Genomic DNA, 18610 nt, shown 5'->3' on the forward strand with positions numbered 1-18610 from the left:
AGAAGCAAGGATCCATTGTGACCCAATGGAGGCTAATAATCCCAGGATCCCATTTGACACCAGGGGGCGTAAAAGGGCCAGGGATGAATTGTGACAGCATGGGGACCAATAGAAACAAGGAACCATTATGCCACCATGGAGGCCAAGAATCAAATGATTCATTGTGACATCAAGTGGCCTAAAAGGGCATGGGATGCATTGTGACAGCACAGGGGTTAAGAGAAGTAAGGAACCATTGTGACCCAATGCAGGCTAACAATCTAATGATCCCTTTTGACACCAATGGGCCTAAAAGGGGCAGGGATGTATTGTGAAAGCATGGGGCCCAAGTAAAACCTGGTACAATTACGCCACCATGGAGGCCAAGAATCAAATGATTCATTGTGACATCAAGTGGCCTAAAAGGGCATGGGATGCATGGTGACACCACAGGGGTTAAGAGAAGCAAGGAACCATTGTGACCCAATGCAGGCTAACAATCTAAGAATCCCTTTTGACACCAGGGGGCGCAAAAGGACCACGGATGGACTCTGACAGCATGGGGACCTATAGAAGCAAGGAACCATTATGACACCATGAAGGCCAAGAATCAAATGGTTCATTGTAAGACCAAGTGGCCTAAAAGGCTTGGAATGCATTGTGACACCACAGAGGTTAAGAGAAGCAAGGAACCATTGTGACCCAATGCAGGCTAACAATCTAATGATCCCTTGTGGCACCAGGGGGTATAAAAAGGGCCAGGGATGGATTGTTACAGCACGGGGACCAATAGAAGCAAGGATCTATTATGCCACCATGGAGGCCAAGAATCAAATGATTCATTGTGACATCAAGTGGCCTAAAAGGGCATGGGATGCATTGTGACACCACAGGGGTTAAGAGAAGCAAGGATCCATTGTGACCCAATGGAGGCTAATAATCCCAGGATCCCATTTGACACCAGGGGGCGTAAAAGGGGCAGGGATGAATTGTGAAAGCATGGCGCCCAATAGAAACAAGGAACCATTTTGACACAATGGAGGCCAAGAATCAAATGATTCATTGTGACATCAAGTGGCCTAAAAGGGCATGGGATGCATTATGACACCACAGAGGTTAAGAGAAGCAAGGAACCATTGTGACCCAATGCAGGCTAACAATCTAATGATCCCTTGTGACACCAATGGGCCTAAAAGGGGCAGGGATGAATTGTTACAGCACGGGGACCAATAGAAGCAAGGATCTATTATGCCACCATGGAGGCCAAGAATCAAATAATTCATTGTGACATCAAGTGGCCTAAAAGGGCATGGGATGCATTGTGACAGCACAGGGGTTAAGAGAAGCAAGGAACCATTGTGACCCAATGCAGGCTAACAATCTAATGATCCCTTGTGACACCAATGGGCCTAAAAGGGGCAGGGATGAATTGTGAAAGCATGGCGCCCAAGTAAAACCTGGTACAATTATGCCACCATGGAGGCCAAGAATCAAATGATTCATTGTGACATCATGTGGCCTAAAAGGGCATGGGATGCATTGTGACACCACAGGGGTTAAGAGAAGCAAGGAACCATTGTGACCCAATGCAGGCTAACAATCTAAGAATCCCTTTTGACACCAGGGGGCGCAAAATGACCACGGATGAACCTTGACAGCATGGGGACCTATAGAAGCAAGGAAGCATTATGACACGATGAAGGCCAAGAATCAAATGGTTCATTGTAAGTCCAAGTGGCCTAAAAGGGCTTGGAATGCATTGTGACACCACAGGGGTTAAGAGAAGCAAGGAACCATTGTGACCCAATGCAGGCTAACAATCTAATGATCCCTTGTGACACCAATGGGCCTAAAAGGGCCAGGGATGAATTGTGAAAGCATGGGGCCCAAGTAAAACCTGGTACAATTATGCCACCATGGAGGCCAAGAATCAAATGATTCATTGTGACATCAAGTGGCCTAAAAGGGCATGGGATGCATGGTGACACCACAGGGGTTAAGAGAAGCAAGGCACCATTGTGACCCAATGCAGGCTAACAATCTAAGAATCCCTTTTGACACCAGGGGGCGCAAAAGGACCACGGATGAACTCTGACAGCATGGGGACCTATAGAAGCAAGGAACCATTATGACACCATGAAAGCCAAGAATCAAATGGTTCATTGTGACATCAAGTGGCCTAAAAGGGCTTGGAATGCATTGTGACAGCACAGAGGTTAAGAGAAGCAAGGAACCATTGTGACCCAATGCAGGCTAACTATCTAATGATCCCTTGTGGCACCAGGGGGTATAAAAAGGGCCAGGGATGGATTGTTACAGCACGGGGACCAATAGAAGCAAGGATCTATTATGCCACCGTGGAGGCCAAGAATCAAATGATTCATTGTGACATCAAGTGGCCTAAAAGGGCATGGGATGCATGGTGACACCACAGGGGTTAAGAGAAGCAAGGAACCATTGTGACCCAATGCAGGCTAACAATCTAAGAATCCCTTTTGACACCAGGGGGCGCAAAAGGACCACAGATGAACTCTGACAGCATGGGGACCTATAGAAGCAAGGAAGCATTATGACACCATGAAGGCCAAGAATCAAATGGTTCATTGTGACATCAAGTGGCCTAAAAGGGCTTGGAATGCATTGTGACACCACAGGGGTTAAGAGAAGCAAGGAACCATTGTGACCCAATGCAGGCTAACAATCTAATGATCCCTTGTGACACCAATGGGCCTAAAAGGGCCAGGGATGAATTGTGAAAGCATGGGGCCCAAGTAAAACCTGGTACAATTATGCCACCATGGAGGCCAAGAATCAAATGATTCATTGTGACATCAAGTGGCCTAAAAGGGCATGGGATGCATTGTGACACCACAGGGGTTAAGAGAAGCAAGGCACCATTGTGACCCAATGCAGGCTAACAATCTAAGAATCCCTTTTGACACCAGGGGGCGCAAAAGGACCACGGATGAACTCTGACAGCATGGGGACCTATAGAAGCAAGGAACCATTATGACACCATGAAAGCCAAGAATCAAATGGTTCATTGTGACATCAAGTGGCCTAAAAGGGCTTGGAATGCATTGTGACAGCACAGAGGTTAAGAGAAGCAAGGAACCATTGTGACCCAATGCAGGCTAACTATCTAATGATCCCTTGTGGCACCAGGGGGTATAAAAAGGGCCAGGGATGGATTGTTACAGCACGGGGACCAATAGAAGCAAGGATCTATTATGCCACCGTGGAGGCCAAGAATCAAATGATTCATTGTGACATCAAGTGGCCTAAAAGGGCATGGGATGCATGGTGACACCACAGGGGTTAAGAGAAGCAAGGAACCATTGTGACCCAATGCAGGCTAACAATCTAAGAATCCCTTTTGACACCAGGGGGCGCAAAAGGACCACGGATGAACTCTGACAGCATGGGGACCTATAGAAGCAAGGAAACGTTATGACACCATGAAGGCCAAGAATCAAATGATTCATTGTGACATCAAGTGGCCTAAAAGGGCATGGGATGCATTGTGACAGCACAGGGGTTAAGAGAAGCAAGGATCCATTGTGACCCAATGGAGGCTAACAATCTAATGATCCCTTTTGACACCAATGGGCCTAAAAGGGGCAGGGATGTATTGTGAAAGCATGGGGCCCAAGTAAAACCTGGTACAATTACGCCACCATGGAGGCCAAGAATCAAATGATTCATTGTGACATCAAGTGGCCTAAAAGGGCATGGGATGCATTGTGACACCACAGGGGTTAAGAGAAGCAAGGAACCATTGTGACCCAATGCAGGCTAACAATCTAAGAATCCCTTTTGACACCAGGGGGCGCAAAAGGACCACGGATGGACTCTGACAGCATGGGGACCTATAGAAGCAAGGAACCATTATGACACCATGAAGGCCAAGAATCAAATGGTTCATTGTAAGACCAAGTGGCCTAAAAGGCTTGGAATGCATTGTGACACCACAGAGGTTAAGAGAAGCAAGGAACCATTGTGACCCAATGCAGGCTAACAATCTAATGATCCCTTGTGGCACCAGGGGGTATAAAAAGGGCCAGGGATGGATTGTTACAGCACGGGGACCAATAGAAGCAAGGATCTATTATGCCACCATGGAGGCCAAGAATCAAATGATTCATTGTGACATCAAGTGGCCTAAAAGGGCATGGGATGCATTGTGACACCACAGGGGTTAAGAGAAGCAAGGAACCATTGTGACCCAATGCAGGCTAACAATCTAAGAATCCCTTTTGACACCAGGGGGCGCAAAAGGACCACAGATGAACACTGACAGCATGGGGACCTATAGAAGCAAGGAACCATTATGACACCATGAAGGCCAAGAATCAAATGGTTCATTGTGACATCAAGTGGCCTAAAAGGGCTTGGAATGCATTGTGACCGCACAGAGGTTAAGAGAAGCAAGGAACCATTGTGACCCAATGCAGGCTAACAATCTAATGATCCCTTGTGACACCAAAGGGCCTAAAAGGGCCAGGGATGGATTGTTACAGCACGGGGACCAATAGAAGCAAGGATCTATTATGCCACCGTGGAGGCCAAGAATCAAATGATTCATTGTGACATCAAGTGGCCTAAAAGGGCATGGGATGCATTGTGACACCACAGGGGATAAGAGAAGCAAGGCACCATTGCGACCCAATGCAGGCTAACAATCTAAGAATCCCTTTTGACACCAGGGGGCGCAAAAGGACCACGGATGGACTCTGACAGCATGGGGACCTATGGAAGCAAGGAACCATTATGACACCATGAAGGCCAAGAATCAAATGGTTCATTGTAAGACCAAGTGGCCTAAAAGGGCTTGGAATGCATTGTGACACCACAGAGGTTAAGAGAAGCAAGGAACCATTGTGACCCAATGCAGGCTAACAATCTAATGATCCCTTGTGGCACCAGGGGGGAATAAAAAGGGCCAGGGATGAATTGTGACAGCATGGGGCCCAATAGAAACAAGGAACCATTTTGACACAATGGAGGCCAAGAATCAAATGATTCATTGTGACATCAAGTGGCCTAAAAGGGCATGGGATGCTTTATGACACCACAGAGGTTAAGAGAAGCAAGGAACCATTGTGACCCAATGCAGGCTAACAATCTAATGATCCCTTGTGACACCAATGGGCCTAAAAGGTCCAGGGATGAATTGTTACAGCACGGGGACCAATAGAAGCAAGGATCTACTATGCCACCATGGAGGCCAAGAATCAAATGATTCATTGTGACATCAAGTGGCCTAAAAGGGCATGGGATGCATTGTGACACCACAGGGGTTAAGAGAAGCAAGGAACCATTGTGACCCAATGCAGGCTAACAATCTAATGATCCCTTGTGACACCAATGGGCCTAAAAGGGGCAGGGATGAATTGTGAAAGCATGGCGCCCAAGTAAAACCTGGTACAATTATGCCACCATGGAGGCCAAGAATCAAATGATTCATTGTGACATCAAGTGGCCTAAAAGGGCATGGGATGCATGGTGACACCACAGGGGTTAAGAGAAGCAAGGAACCATTGTGACCCAATGCAGGCTAACAATCTAAGAATCCCTTTTGACACCAGGGGGCGCAAAAGGACCACGGATGTACTCTGACAGCATGGGGACCTATAGAAGCAAGGAACCATTATGACACCATGAAGGCCAAGAATCAAATGGTTCATTGTAAGTCCAAGTGGCCTAAAAGGGCTTGGAATGCATTGTGACACCACAGGGGTTAAGAGAAGCAAGGAACCATTGTGACCCAATGCAGGCTAACAATCTAAGAATCCCTTTTGACACCAGGGGGCGCAAAAGGACCACGGATGAACTCTGACAGCATGGGGACCTATAGAAGCAAGGAACCATTATGACACCATGAAGGCCAAGAATCAAATGGTTCATTGTAAGTCCAAGTGGCCTAAAAGGGCTTGGAATGCATTGTGACACCACAGGGGTTAAGAGAAGCAAGGAACCATTGTGACCCAATGCAGGCTAACAATCTAAGAATCCCTTTTGACACCAGGGGGCGCAAAAGGACCACGGATGAACTCTGACAGCATGGGGACCTATAGAAGCAAGGAACCATTATGACACCATGAAGGCCAAGAATCAAATAGTTCATTGTAAGTCCAAGTGGCCTAAAAGGGCTTGGAATGCATTGTGACACCACTGGGGTTAAGGGAAGCAAGGAACCATTGTGACCCAATGCAGGCTAACAATCTAATGATCCCTTGTGACACCAATGGGCCTAAAAGGGCCAGGGATGAATTGTGAAAGCATGGGGCCCAAGTAAAACCTGGTACAATTATGCCACCATGGAGGCCAAGAATCAAATGATTCATTGTGACATCAAGTGGCCTAAAAGGGCATGGGATGCATTGTGACACCACAGGGGTTAAGAGAAGCAAGGCACCATTGTGACCCAATGCAGGCTAACAATCTAAGAATCCCTTTTGACACCAGGGGGCGCAAAAGGACCACGGATGAACTCTGACAGCATGGGGACCTATAGAAGCAAGGAACCATTATGACACCATGAAGGCCAAGAATCAAATGGTTCATTGTAAGACCAAGTGGCCTAAAAGGCTTGGAATGCATTGTGACACCACAGAGGTTAAGAGAAGCAAGGAACCATTGTGACCCAATGCAGGCTAACAATCTAATGATCCCTTGTGGCACCAGGGGGTATAAAAAGGGCCAGGGATGGATTGTTACAGCACGGGGACCAATAGAAGCAAGGATCTATTATGCCACCGTGGAGGCCAAGAATCAAATGATTCATTGTGACATCAAGTGGCCTAAAAGGGCATGGGATGCATTGTGACAGCACAGAGGTTAAGAGAAGCAAGGATCCATTGTGACCCAATGCAGGCTAATAATCCCAGGATCCCATTTGACACCAGGGGGTATAAAAAGGGCCAGGGTTGAATTGTGACAGCATGGGGCCCAATAGAAACAAGGAACCATTATGACACCATGGAGGCCAAGAATCAAATGATTCATTGTGACATCAAGTGGCCTAAAAGGGCATGGGATGCATTGTGACACCACAGAGGTTAAGAGAAGCAAGGAACCATTGTGACCCAATGCAGGCTAACAATCTAATGATCCCTTGTGACACCAATGGGCCTAAAAGGGGCAGGGATGAATTGTGAAAGCATGGCGCCCAAGTAAAACCTGGTACAATTATGCCACCATGGAGGCCAAGAATCAAATGATTCATTGTGACATCAAGTGGCCTAAAAGGGCATGGGATGAATTGTGACACCACAGGGGTTAAGAGAAGCAAGGCACCATTGTAACCCAATGCAGGCTAACAATCTAAGAATCCCTTTTGACACCAGGGGGCGCAAAAGGACCACGGATGAACCTTGACAGCATGGGGACCTATAGAAGCAAGGAACCATTATGACACCATGAAGGCCAAGAATCAAATGGTTCATTGTAAGACCAAGTGGCCTAAAAGGGCTTGGAATGCATTGTGACACCACAGGGGTTAAGAGAAGCAAGGAACCATTGTGACCCAATGCAGGCTAACAATCTAATGATCCCTTGTGACACCAATGGGCCTAAAAGGGCCAGGGATGAATTGTGAAAGCATGGGGCCCAAGTAAAACCTGGTACAATTATGCCACCATGGAGGCCAAGAATCAAATGATTCATTGTGACATCAAGTGGCCTAAAAGGGCATGGGATGCATTGTGACACCACAGGGGTTAAGAGAAGCAAGGCACCATTGCGACCCAATGCAGGCTAACAATCTAAGAATCCCTTTTGACACCAGGGGGCGCAAAAGGACCACGGATGAACTCTGACAGCATGGGGACCTATAGAAGCAAGGAACCATTATGACACCATGAAGGCCAAGAATCAAATGGTTCATTGTAAGACCAAGTGGCCTAAAAGGCTTGGAATGCATTGTGACACCACAGAGGTTAAGAGAAGCAAGGAACCATTGTGACCCAATGCAGGCTAACAATCTAATGATCCCTTGTGGCACCAGGGGGTATAAAAAGGGCCAGGGATGGATTGTTACAGCACGGGGACCAATAGAAGCAAGGATCAATTATGCCACCGTGGAGGCCAAGAATCAAATGATTCATTGTGACATCAAGTGGCCTAAAAGGGCATGGGATGCATTGTGACAGCACAGGGGTTAAGAGAAGCAAGGATCCATTGTGACCCAATGGAGGCTAATAATCCCAGGATCCCATTTGACACCAGGGGGCGTAAAAGGGCCAGGGATGAATTGTGACAGCATGGGGACCAATAGAAACAAGGAACCATTATGCCACCATGGAGGCCAAGAATCAAATGATTCATTGTGACATCAAGTGGCCTAAAAGGGCATGGGATGCATTGTGACACCACAGGGGTTAAGAGAAGTAAGGAACCATTGTGACCCAATGGAGGCTAACAATCTAATGATCCCTTTTGACACCAATGGGCCTAAAAGGGGCAGGGATGTATTGTGAAAGCATGGGGCCCAAGTAAAACCTGGTACAATTACGCCACCATGGAGGCCAAGAATCAAATGATTCATTGTGACATCAAGTGGCCTAAAAGGGCATGGGATGCATTGTGACACCACAGGGGTTAAGAGAAGCAAGGAACCATTGTGACCCAATGCAGGCTAACAATCTAAGAATCCCTTTTGACACCAGGGGGCGCAAAAGGACCACGGATGGACTCTGACAGCATGGGGACCTATAGAAGCAAGGAACCATTATGACACCATGAAGGCCAAGAATCAAATGGTTCATTGTGACATCAAGTGGCCTAAAAGGGCTTGGAATGCATTGTGACACCACAGAGGTTAAGAGAAGCAAGGAACCATTGTGACCCAATGCAGGCTAACAATCTAATGATCCCTTGTGGCACCAGGGGGTATAAAAAGGGCCAGGGATGGATTGTTACAGCACGGGGACCAATAGAAGCAAGGATCAATTATGCCACCGTGGAGGCCAAGAATCAAATGATTCATTGTGACATCAAGTGGCCTAAAAGGGCATGGGATGCATTGTGACACCACAGGGGTTAAGAGAAGCAAGGATCCATTGTGACCCAATGGAGGCTAATAATCCCAGGATCCCATTTGACACCAGGGGGCGTAAAAGGGCCAGGGATGAATTGTGACAGCATGGGGCCCAATAGAAACAAGGAACCATTTTGACACAATGGAGGCCAAGAATCAAATGATTCATTGTGACATCAAGTGGCCTAAAAGGGCATGGGCTGCATTATGACACCACAGAGGTTAAGAGAAGCAAGGAACCATTGTGACCCAATGCAGGCTAACTATCTAATGATCCCTTGTGACACCAATGGGCCTAAAAGGGGCAGGGATGAATTGTTACAGCACGGGGACCAATAGAAGCAAGGATCTATTATGCCACCATGGAGGCCAAGAATCAAATAATTCATTGTGACATCAAGTGGCCTAAAAGGGCATGGGATGCATTGTGACAGCACAGGGGTTAAGAGAAGCAAGGAACCATTGTGACCCAATGCAGGCTAACAATCTAATGATCCCTTGTGACACCAATGGGCCTAAAAGGGGCAGGGATGAATTGTGAAAGCATGGCGCCCAAGTAAAACCTGGTACAATTATGCCACCATGGAGGCCAAGAATCAAATGATTCATTGTGACATCAAGTGGCCTAAAAGGGCATGGGATGCATTGTGACACCACAGGGGTTAAGAGAAGCAAGGAACCATTGTGACCCAATGCAGGCTAACAATCTAAGAATCCCTTTTGACACCAGGGGTCGCAAAATGACCACGGATGAACCTTGACAGCATGGGGACCTATAGAAGCAAGGAACCATTATGACACCATGAAGGCCAAGAATCAAATGGTTCATTGTAAGTCCAAGTGGCCTAAAAGGGCTTGGAATGCATTGTGACACCACAGAGGTTAAGAGAAGCAAGGAACCATTGTGACCCAATGCAGGCTAACAATCTAATGATCCCTTGTGACACCAATGGGCCTAAAAGGGGCAGGGATGAATTGTGAAAGCATGGCGCCCAAGTAAAACCTGGTACAATTATGCCACCATGGAGGCCAAGAATCAAATGATTCATTGTGACATCAAGTGGCCTAAAAGGGCATGGGATGAATTGTGACACCACAGGGGTTAAGAGAAGCAAGGCACCATTGTGACCCAATGCAGGCTAACAATCTAAGAATCCCTTTTGACACCAGGGGGCGCAAAAGGACCACGGATGAACCTTGACAGCATGGGGACCTATAGAAGCAAGGAACCATTATGACACCATGAAGGCCAAGAATCAAATGGTTCATTGTAAGACCAAGTGGCCTAAAAGGGCTTGGAATGCATTGTGACACCACAGGGGTTAAGAGAAGCAAGGAACCATTGTGACCCAATGCAGGCTAACAATCTAATGATCCCTTGTGACACCAATGGGCCTAAAAGGGCCAGGGATGAATTGTGAAAGCATGGGGCCCAAGTAAAACCTGGTACAATTATGCCACCATGGAGGCCAAGAATCAAATGATTCATTGTGACATCAAGTGGCCTAAAAGGGCATGGGATGCATTGTGACACCACAGGGGTTAAGAGAAGCAAGGCACCATTGCGACCCAATGCAGGCTAACAATCTAAGAATCCCTTTTGACACCAGGGGGCGCAAAAGGACCACGGATGAACTCTGACAGCATGGGGACCTATAGAAGCAAGGAACCATTATGACACCATGAAGGCCAAGAATCAAATGGTTCATTGTAAGACCAAGTGGCCTAAAAGGCTTGGAATGCATTGTGACACCACAGAGGTTAAGAGAAGCAAGGAACCATTGTGACCCAATGCAGGCTAACAATCTAATGATCCCTTGTGGCACCAGGGGGTATAAAAAGGGCCAGGGATGGATTGTTACAGCACGGGGACCAATAGAAGCAAGGATCAATTATGCCACCGTGGAGGCCAAGAATCAAATGATTCATTGTGACATCAAGTGGCCTAAAAGGGCATGGGATGCATTGTGACAGCACAGGGGTTAAGAGAAGCAAGGATCCATTGTGACCCAATGGAGGCTAATAATCCCAGGATCCCATTTGACACCAGGGGGCGTAAAAGGGCCAGGGATGAATTGTGACAGCATGGGGACCAATAGAAACAAGGAACCATTATGCCACCATGGAGGCCAAGAATCAAATGATTCATTGTGACATCAAGTGGCCTAAAAGGGCATGGGATGCATTGTGACACCACAGGGGTTAAGAGAAGTAAGGAACCATTGTGACCCAATGGAGGCTAACAATCTAATGATCCCTTTTGACACCAATGGGCCTAAAAGGGGCAGGGATGTATTGTGAAAGCATGGGGCCCAAGTAAAACCTGGTACAATTACGCCACCATGGAGGCCAAGAATCAAATGATTCATTGTGACATCAAGTGGCCTAAAAGGGCATGGGATGCATTGTGACACCACAGGGGTTAAGAGAAGCAAGGAACCATTGTGACCCAATGCAGGCTAACAATCTAAGAATCCCTTTTGACACCAGGGGGCGCAAAAGGACCACGGATGGACTCTGACAGCATGGGGACCTATAGAAGCAAGGAACCATTATGACACCATGAAGGCCAAGAATCAAATGGTTCATTGTGACATCAAGTGGCCTAAAAGGGCTTGGAATGCATTGTGACACCACAGAGGTTAAGAGAAGCAAGGAACCATTGTGACCCAATGCAGGCTAACAATCTAATGATCCCTTGTGGCACCAGGGGGTATAAAAAGGGCCAGGGATGGATTGTTACAGCACGGGGACCAATAGAAGCAAGGATCAATTATGCCACCGTGGAGGCCAAGAATCAAATGATTCATTGTGACATCAAGTGGCCTAAAAGGGCATGGGATGCATTGTGACACCACAGGGGTTAAGAGAAGCAAGGATCCATTGTGACCCAATGGAGGCTAATAATCCCAGGATCCCATTTGACACCAGGGGGCGTAAAAGGGCCAGGGATGAATTGTGACAGCATGGGGCCCAATAGAAACAAGGAACCATTTTGACACAATGGAGGCCAAGAATCAAATGATTCATTGTGACATCAAGTGGCCTAAAAGGGCATGGGCTGCATTATGACACCACAGAGGTTAAGAGAAGCAAGGAACCATTGTGACCCAATGCAGGCTAACTATCTAATGATCCCTTGTGACACCAATGGGCCTAAAAGGGGCAGGGATGAATTGTTACAGCACGGGGACCAATAGAAGCAAGGATCTATTATGCCACCATGGAGGCCAAGAATCAAATAATTCATTGTGACATCAAGTGGCCTAAAAGGGCATGGGATGCATTGTGACAGCACAGGGGTTAAGAGAAGCAAGGAACCATTGTGACCCAATGCAGGCTAACAATCTAATGATCCCTTGTGACACCAATGGGCCTAAAAGGGGCAGGGATGAATTGTGAAAGCATGGCGCCCAAGTAAAACCTGGTACAATTATGCCACCATGGAGGCCAAGAATCAAATGATTCATTGTGACATCAAGTGGCCTAAAAGGGCATGGGATGCATTGTGACACCACAGGGGTTAAGAGAAGCAAGGAACCATTGTGACCCAATGCAGGCTAACAATCTAAGAATCCCTTTTGACACCAGGGGTCGCAAAATGACCACGGATGAACCTTGACAGCATGGGGACCTATAGAAGCAAGGAACCATTATGACACCATGAAGGCCAAGAATCAAATGGTTCATTGTAAGTCCAAGTGGCCTAAAAGGGCTTGGAATGCATTGTGACACCACAGAGGTTAAGAGAAGCAAGGAACCATTGTGACCCAATGCAGGCTAACAATCTAATGATCCCTTGTGACACCAATGGGCCTAAAAGGGGCAGGGATGAATTGTGAAAGCATGGCGCCCAAGTAAAACCTGGTACAATTATGCCACCATGGAGGCCAAGAATCAAATGATTCATTGTGACATCAAGTGGCCTAAAAGGGCATGGGATGAATTGTGACACCACAGGGGTTAAGAGAAGCAAGGCACCATTGTGACCCAATGCAGGCTAACAATCTAAGAATCCCTTTTGACACCAGGGGGCGCAAAAGGACCACGGATGAACCTTGACAGCATGGGGACCTATAGAAGCAAGGAACCATTATGACACCATGAAGGCCAAGAATCAAATGGTTCATTGTAAGACCAAGTGGCCTAAAAGGGCTTGGAATGCATTGTGACACCACAGGGGTTAAGAGAAGCAAGGAACCATTGTGACCCAATGCAGGCTAACAATCTAATGATCCCTTGTGACACCAATGGGCCTAAAAGGGCCAGGGATGAATTGTGAAAGCATGGGGCCCAAGTAAAACCTGGTACAATTATGCCACCATGGAGGCCAAGAATCAAATGATTCATTGTGACATCAAGTGGCCTAAAAGGGCATGGGATGCATTGTGACACCACAGGGGTTAAGAGAAGCAAGGAACCATTGTGACCCAATGCAGGCTAACAATCTAAGAATCCCTTTTGACACCAGGGGGCGCAAAAGGACCACGGATGAACTCTGACAGCATGGGGACCTATATAAGCAAGGAACCATTATGACACCATGAAGGCCAAGAATCAAATGGTTCATTGTAAGACCAAGTGGCCTAAAAGGCTTGGAATGCATTGTGACACCACAGAGGTTAAGAGAAGCAAGGAACCATTGTGACCCAATGCAGGCTAACAATCTAATGATCCCTTGTGGCACCAGGGGGTATAAAAAGGGCCAGGGATGGATTGTTACAGCACGGGGACCAATAGAAGCAAGGATCAATTATGCCACCGTGGAGGCCAAGAATCAAATGATTCATTGTGACATCAAGTGGCCTAAAAGGGCATGGGATGCATTGTGACACCACAGGGGTTAAGAGAAGCAAGGATCCATTGTGACCCAATGGAGGCTAATAATCCCAGGATCCCATTTGACACCAGGGGGCGTAAAAGGGCCAGGGATGAATTGTGACAGCATGGGGACCAATAGAAACAAGGAACCATTATGCCACCATGGAGGCCAAGAATCAAATGATTCATTGTGACATCAAGTGGCCTAAAAGGGCATGGGATGCATTGTGACACCACAGGGGTTAAGAGAAGTAAGGAACCATTGTGACCCAATGCAGGCTAACAATCTAATGATCCCTTGTGACACCAATGGGCCTAAAAGGGGCAGGGATGTATTGTGAAAGCATGGGGCCCAAGTAAAACCTGGTACAATTACGCCACCATGGAGGCCAAGAATCAAATGATTCATTGTGACATCAAGTGGCCTAAAAGGGCATGGGATGCATTGTGACACCACAGGGGTTAAGAGAAGCAAGGAACCATTGTGACCCAATGCAGGCTAATAATCTAAGAATCCCTTTTGACACCAGGGGGCGCAAAAGGACCACGGATGGACTCTGACAGCATGGGGACCTATAGAAGCAAGGAACCATTATGACACCATGAAGGCCAAGAATCAAATGGTTCATTGTAAGACCAAGTGGCCTAAAAGGCTTGGAATGCATTGTGACACCACAGAGGTTAAGAGAAGCAAGGAACCATTGTGACCCAATGCAGGCTAACAATCTAATGATCCCTTGTGGCACCAGGGGGTATAAAAAGGGCCAGGGATGGATTGTTACAGCACGGGGACCAATAGAAGCAAGGATCAATTATGCCACCGTGGAGGCCAAGAATCAAATGATTCATTGTGACATCAAGTGGCCTAAAAGGGCATGGGATGCATTGTGACACCACAGGGGTTAAGAGAAGCAAGGATCCATTGTGACCCAATGGAGGCTAATAATCCCAGGATCCCATTTGACACCAGGGGGCGTAAAAGGGCCAGGGATGAATTGTGACAGCATGGGGCCCAATAGAAACAAGGAACCATTTTGACACAATGGAGGCCAAGAATCAAATGATTCATTGTGACATCAAGTGGCCTAAAAGGGCATGGGCTGCATTATGACACCACAGAGGTTAAGAGAAGCAAGGAACCATTGTGACCCAATGCAGGCTAACAATCTAATGATCCCTTGTGACACCAATGGGCCTAAAAGGGGCAGGGATGAATTGTTACGGCACGGGGACCAATAGAAGCAAGGATCTATTATGCCACCATGGAGGCCAAGAATCAAATAATTCATTGTGACATCAAGTGGCCTAAAAGGGCATGGGATGCATTGTGACAGCACAGGGGTTAAGAGAAGCAAGGCACCATTGTAACCCAATGCAGGCTAACAATCTAAGAATCCCTTTTGACACCAGGGGGCGCAAAAGGACCACGGATGAACACTGACAGCATGGGGACCTATAGAAGCAAGGAACCATTATGACACCATGAAGGCCAAGAATCAAATGGTTCATTGTAAGACCAAGTGGCCTAAAAGGGCTTGGAATGCATTGTGACACCACAGGGGTTAAGAGAAGCAAGGAACCATTGTGACCCAATGCAGGCTAACAATCTAATGATCCCTTGTGACACCAATGGGCCTAAAAGGGCCAGGGATGAATTGTGAAAGCATGGGGCCCAAGTAAAACCTGGTACAATTATGCCACCATGGAGGCCAAGAATCAAATGATTCATTGTGACATCAAGTGGCCTAAAAGGGCATGGGATGCATTGTGACACCACAGGGGTTAAGAGAAGCAAGGAACCATTGTGACCCAATGCAGGCTAACAATCTAAGAATCCCTTTTGACACCAGGGGGCGCAAAAGGACCACGGATGAACTCTGACAGCATGGGGACCTATAGAAGCAAGGAACCATTATGACACCATGAAAGCCAAGAATCAAATGGATCATTGTAAGACCAAGTGGCCTAAAAGGCTTGGAATGCATTGTGACACCACAGAGGTTAAGAGAAGCAAGGAACCATTGTGACCCAATGCAGGCTAACAATCTAATGATCCCTTGTGGCACCAGGGGGTATAAAAAGGGCCAGGGATGGATTGTTACAGCACGGGGACCAATAGAAGCAAGGATCTATTATGCCACCGTGGAGGCCAAGAATCAAATGATTCATTGTGACATCAAGTGGCCTAAAAGGGCATGGGATGCATTGTGACACCACAGGGGTTAAGAGAAGCAAGGATCCATTGTGACCCAATGGAGGCTAATAATCCCAGGATCCCATTTGACACCAGGGGGCGTAAAAGGGCCAGGGATGAATTGTGAAAGCATGGCGCCCAAGTAAAACTTGGTACAATTATGCCACCATGGAGGCCAAGAATCAAATGATTCATTGTGACATCAAGTGGCCTAAAAGGGCATGGGATGCATGGTGACACCACAGGGGTTAAGAGAAGCAAGGAACCATTGTGACCCAATGCAGGCTAACAATCTAAGAATCCCTTTTGACACCAGGGGGCGCAAAAGGACCACGGATGAACCTTGACAGCATGGGGACCTATAGAAGCAAGGAACAATTATGACACCATGGAGGCCAAGAATCAAATGATTCATTGTGACATCAAGTGGCCTAAAAGGGCATGGGATGCATTGTGACACCACAGAGGTTAAGAGAAGCAAGGAACCATTGTGACCCAATGCAGGCTAACAATCTAATGATCCCTTGTGACACCAATGGGCCTAAAAGGGGCAGGGATGAATTGTGAAAGCATGGCGCCCAAGTAAAACCTGGTACAATTATGCCACCATGGAGGCCAAGAATCAAATGATTCATTGTGACATCAAGTGGCCTAAAAGGGCATGGGATGCATTGTGACACCACAGGGGTTAAGAGAAGCAAGGAACCATTGTGACCCAAAGGAGGCTAACAATCTAATGATCCCTTGTGACACCAGGGGGCGTAAAAGGGCCAGGAAGGGATTGTTACAGCATGGGGCCCGAGAAAAACATGGAAACATTATGACACCATAGAGGCCAAGAATCAAATGTTTCATTGTAACACCAAGTGGCCTAAAAGGCCATGGGATGCATTGTGACACCACAGAGGTTAAGAGAAGCAAGAAACCATTGTGACCCAAGAGAGGCTAACAATCTAATGATCCCTTGTGACACCTGGAGTTGTAATAGGGCCAGGGATGAATTGTGAAAACATGGGGCTCAATAGAAGCAAGGAACTATTATGACACCAAAGAGGCCAAGAATCAAATGATTCATTGTGACATCAAGTGGCCTAAAAGTGCATGGGATGCGTTGTGACAGCACAGGGGTTAAGAGAAGCAAGGAACCATTGTTACCCAATGGCGTCTAACAATCTAATGATCCCTTGTGACACCAATGGGCCAAAAATGGCCAGGAATGAATTGTGGCGCCATGGGGCCCAATAGAAACAAGGAAATATTATGACACCATGAAGGCCAACAATGAAATGAGTTATTGTGACATAAAGTGGCCTAAAAGGGCATGGGATGCATTGTGACACCACAGAGGTTAAGAGAAGCAAGGATCCATTGTGACCCAATGCAGGTTAATAATCTAAGGATTCCTTTTGACACCAGGGGGCGAAAAAAGGACCAGGGATGAATTTGACCGCATGGGGCCCTATAGAAGCAAGGAAGCATTATGACACCATGGAGGCCAACGATCAAATGATTCATTGTGACCTCAAATGGCCTAAAAGGGTAGCCGGGAGCCCTGCAAGGAGAGCGGGCGTGGGTTGAGCGGGGGATGCAGAGCATCCCAGGCTGGCTGAGGCATTCCAGAGCCCTGGCACGGCCTCAGCCCCACTGACGGCATCGTGGTCCTCGCGCAGCCCAACGGCCCCCGTTCGCCCCTGGAGGTCGTGCTGCTGGACAAGGTGTCCACTGGGTTCCGTGGAGTAATTCAGCTCCTGGAGTGGTTTGAGCTGCCCAGCTGCGTCTTGTTGATGCTGGAGCGTCCTGAGCCATGTCAGGACCTCTTGGATTTCATCGTGGCTCGGGGCTCCCTGCCGGAGGAGGAGGCGCGGGGGCTGTTCCGCCAGGTGCTGGAGGCCGTGCGGCACTGCAGCAGCTGCGGGGTCCTGCACCGCGACATCAAACCTAGCAACATCCTCATCGACCTGGCCACCGGACAGGCCAAACTGATTGACTTTGGCTGTGGCACCTTCCTCCAGGACACACTCTACACCCAGTTTGCTGGTGAGCCCAGCCTGGGGGATGCCCCTGGGCATCTCATGGCCCAGCCTGACTGTGGCACCCCGCTTGGATTCCCCGCTTTGCTGCAGGTCATGGGATTGCTTCTCCTGCACCAAAAGTTGCTTTTGAGTGGGGATCAGAGGGGAGACAGCTCCCAGCCCTGCCAACGGCATTCACCACCCACTCAGCCGTGGCTGGAGCTGGGGCAGCCAGCCCGACACAAACCCCCTGGGGGGAGCAGAGAGGGGGCTCAGACCCGTGCACGGCTCCGTTTGGTGTGCAGGCGAGGAAGGGCTTGGACTGCTTTGCTGCCCCTGTTTGCCTTGGCTTGTTAATGTTTATTGGGGGCAATGCAAGCAGAGAGGAGAGTGGGTTTTTCCCACCCCTGGGTGGGTTTTTCTTCTGGGTGTCATGGTTGGGCCTTCCCAGGGCTTCTGCTGCCCTCTCCCAACACCAGTGGTTTCTTTTCCGTCCCTCCTTTTTGTACGCCGGAGTCAGGTGTTGGTGACGAGGCAGCGGGTCACTCCTGTGCCACTGGTGCG

The sequence above is a fragment of the Cinclus cinclus genome, chromosome 15, assembly GCF_963662255.1.
Source record: "Cinclus cinclus chromosome 15, bCinCin1.1, whole genome shotgun sequence".
Taxonomy (NCBI): Eukaryota; Metazoa; Chordata; class Aves; order Passeriformes; family Cinclidae; genus Cinclus; species Cinclus cinclus.